Genomic DNA, 3,880 nt, shown 5'->3' with positions numbered 1-3,880 from the left:
CGGACACGTCTCCTTTGATCTCCTGGATGTTTGTCTGGCATTAAGAAATCTGGCGTGCCTCACCGGTTTGCCTAACAACCGTAGTTCACTCTTATGCGTCATCCTGGGTCTAAGAGGAGGCCTGTAGTGACAGGGTTCCAAGGGAAGTCCCTCTTTCCTGGTCATCTTCTTTGCCCCAGGCTGAATAAGGGCAGGTTCTGTCCCTCCAGGGCCCACTATTTTGCCCTGGCAAATAGCAAGTTAAATGTATTTACATTTCAAGCACCTGTTATGTGCCAAGTTTATACACATTATCTGAAACCTCAAACCCTTGCTTCTTATGCGTAGCCACATAACCTTTGTTGAAGAGGAGGCAAGCGAGGCCTTTCGAGGACAGCGACTTGCCCTTGACCACGGCAGCAAGGGAACAGGGAAACCTGGAGCTGGACTTGAACGAATGGCCTTGTCAATCTCCTGTGCACCTGCCTCCCTCGAGGGCCCTCGAGGGGGGTTTGGTGGCTTTTAACCAGGTATCTGAGGAAGGAAAGAGCTAAGAGAGGAAATGATCGTGTCTTCAAGAAGTTCTCCACATCCCGATAGCATCCAGAACAGCGTAGGCAACTTGATTTAAGGAGAACAAAAACATAAAATGCCAGGGTTGTAAGGACTTTTAGGGGTCATGTGATCTCTGCTTTAGTACGGTGGGACATGCCCTGGACAGATTCTTCAGACTTCCAAAGAAACAGACTCTATTTGTTTCTTTAGCCATCTCCATATGTAGGGTACCCTAACCTAACCGGATCTCAATCCATCAAACCTCTCTTCAATTCTTCTTCTCTTGTTTTGTGTTGATGAAAGATGCAAAACACCGCTCATCATTTTCTGAAGACTGGTTTTGGATCATCTTTGAGCCTCATCCTTTGCTCTTCCCCATGGTTTTTTTTTTTTTTTTTTTTTTACCTTTGCCTACCTTTGTAACCCTTCCAAACACTTTCTAGGATAGAAATGAACTTCAGGATCTAACTCTGACATTTTACACTTTTGGCTTCTTTGCAGATGAAGACATCACCGTCAAAGTAGGAGGAATTACAGCCTGGATCGTTTTGTTGAAAGATGGCTGAAAATCCTGGGTCAGTTCACAGAGATTAGATCCGACCTCTGGACCAAATATTTTAGCTCACTCTGCCTTATTTTTCCTGTACAATTTTCCTGCAAAGAAGTCTGGCTTGGAAGTATTTTGAGCACTGAGGGAAAGGTACTCAGAATTCACGTATCACAATAAAGGAGCACATCCATCAATTTCAAGGCCTTCTTAACACAGATTTCGAATAGGAGGTTAGTGGGTCTAGAGAAGGGAACTGGCGGGTACCCCTGAAATGCTGGGAAACTTGGAGAGAGGCAGGGCATTCCTCTCTGGCAAAGTGGCTTTATTTTCTGGAAAATGGCTGGCGATGCCCGTGAGCTTTTATGAAAGGGCTAGGACAGTGAGAAACAATCACTAGGTCACAGCCAAAGTGTATTCTGCTTCCTTAGAGCCTAAGGTGTTGAGAAGTTCAGCAAAATACACACACGCATGTGCTAGCTCTTTTTAGAGACTGGCTGGAGGAGGGCGAAGAGGGAGGAAGGACCAGGACTGGTCATGGCTGGAGGGAGATGGACCTGGAATGCTTCAAAGGCATCTTTTTCTTACTATTGCTTGATGACCAAGTGACCCAGAGTCAGTAGTCTGGGTATTAAGGTATTGGAGAATCTGAAATGGCTTTGCAAAAAGGCATTCAGTGTCAATGAAGTGCTCACCCTTATGTGACAATTGTGGGTATTTTTCTTGCATCAATGGGGCCTATATCCTCAAGGCGCTCTGCGCACTTCACCTCCACAGCATTCCTAGTAGCAAATATCCTGAGCACAGAAGGGCGGAATAAGCAACAAAAGTACGAGTTTATTTTTCCAGAGCTACAATCTTGTAAGCCAAGATAGAAAGTCTTAGTTGCATCACTCCCAAAGCGAACCCAACTGAAGACATCCGTTCTCTTGCTCCCTGTGGAGTTTAAGATTCTGTTGGGGAGGGGCTGGCCCCGTGGCCGAGTGGTTAAGTTCGCGCGCTCCGCTGCAGGCGGCCCAGTGTTTCGTTGGTTCGAATCCTGGGCGCGGACATGGCACTGCTCACCAAACCACGCTGAGGCAGCGTCCCACATACCACAACTAGAAGGACGCACAACGAAGAATATACAACTATGTACCAGGAGGCTTTGGGGAGAAAAAGGAAAAAAATAAAATCTATAAAAAAAAAAAAAAAAAAGATTCTGTTGGGGAGATATTTAATTCCATCTCGACCCACGCCATGCTTACTGCTTGCCAGGCACAGTCCTGGCTCCGGGAGACCCAGAGACCAAAGACACTCTCTCTGCCCATCAGTTTATCTGGTACAAGAACAGGTTAAGAATTAACTTGAACTCAAGGCCACAGGACTCTGGCTCCCTAAACCTGCACCACCCCACAGAAATATGAGAGCTGCAAATGGGAGCCACAGATGAAATTTAAAATTTTTCTAGTAGCCACATTAAAGGAATTGGTGAAATTAATGTCATTATATATGTTACTGAATCCACTCTACAACATTATCATTTCAACATGTAATCAATTAAAAAACCACGAATGGGATAGTTTACATTCTTTCTTGGGTACTAAATTCTGTAAATCCAATGTGTATATCACTCTTTCCACACATCTCAGTCCCATTAGCCACATTTCAGGCCCTTGGTGGCCACATGTGGCTAGCGGCTAATTTACAGAGAAGCCTTCATCAAGCGCTAGCCCTGAGATAGGGGGAAAGACGTCCCGGGTGGGGAAAATTCACGTGTTCAGAAAAGACTCTCGTGACTCCGTACTGCAGTCACGCGGCTTTCGGGAATCCAGGAAAAATCCGGAGAAATGAGAGCGGCTGCACACGCTGGCTTCCCATGCAGCCCGGGGCTGTTGATTTTTGGGAGTCGCTCTCCCTCCCTTTCCAAGGGGCAGGACCTTGGAGCCGGGCGGGGCTCGGAGGCCCGGCTGCCACGTGGCAGCCGCAGCGCGGGCTCCCGGCCAGGCCATGCTGGCCACCTCTGGGCCTGGAACTGCGTCGGGACGCGCACCCGTCGGTCTCCGGGGAGGCGAGAGGGAGCCTGTGTCAGAGCGCCACCCGCTGGCCGCGCGGCCACACTGCAGGCCCCCCGCCCGTTCCGCCCGCTGTCCAGCCGCGGCGAGCGCCGCCCGGCCGCTCTCTGCGGTTCAGCGCTGGGTGTCTGCGGAGCGTTGCAAACGAGTCCGCGCAGGACGCGCCTCCCTTTCCGGTGCTCGGGCCGCAGGTCGGGGGAGCATTGGGGTCGCCGAGGATCCCTTTCGTTTTTTTCTTTTTCCTGCTCTTTGTTGCTTTCCAGGATTTTCTCTTCCGGGTCACTTCTAAAGCACATTAAGGATACCCCTCATTTGCATTTCAGGAGGAGTGATTTTTAAGCCTACCAGAAGTAGTGTTTTCAGAAATCACTTTTCCAAGTTGGGGTCTCTATTCCGTATATTAAACAGGATAATTTAGAAAAAGCTAGGATCGACGAGAGGCCCCAGCGAGGATCGAACTCGCGACCCCTGGTTTACAAGACCAGTGCTCTAACCACTGAGCTATGGAGCCTGCTTGTTATCCTGACCGCTATAAATCAAGGACATTGGAAGCAAAATTGCTTTAGCCGGCAGTCTGTGAAAATAACTGACCCAATGCATCTATTTTCAATGGTAAAGACTATGAAGTGCCAGAGAAAAATGCCTACAATCTGCTAAGGTGAAAAAAAACCGGGACTTCAAAACGTATGTTCGTCATTACAGAACGCTAAATCATAATCTACGGTCAGTTATGCAGACACAGGGC

The 3,880-nt window shown here is 48.4% G+C and overlaps 1 non-coding gene across 1 annotated transcript; it reads right to left on the bottom strand.

Annotated features, from left to right (window-relative positions):
* Positions 1–3,573: 3,573 nt before the first annotated feature.
* TRNAT-UGU (transfer RNA threonine (anticodon UGU)) lies at positions 3,574–3,646 on the bottom strand. Its single transcript has one exon. It is a non-coding gene; the product is annotated as a tRNA-Thr (tRNA).
* Between the last annotated feature and the right edge of the window lie 234 nt (positions 3,647–3,880).

The sequence above is a fragment of the Equus caballus genome, chromosome 30 (assembly GCF_041296265.1).
Source record: "Equus caballus isolate H_3958 breed thoroughbred chromosome 30, TB-T2T, whole genome shotgun sequence".
Classification (NCBI taxonomy): Eukaryota; Metazoa; Chordata; class Mammalia; order Perissodactyla; family Equidae; genus Equus; species Equus caballus.
The sequence above is the reverse complement of the archived record's forward strand: the minus strand, read 5'-3'. Positions and strand labels throughout refer to the sequence as shown.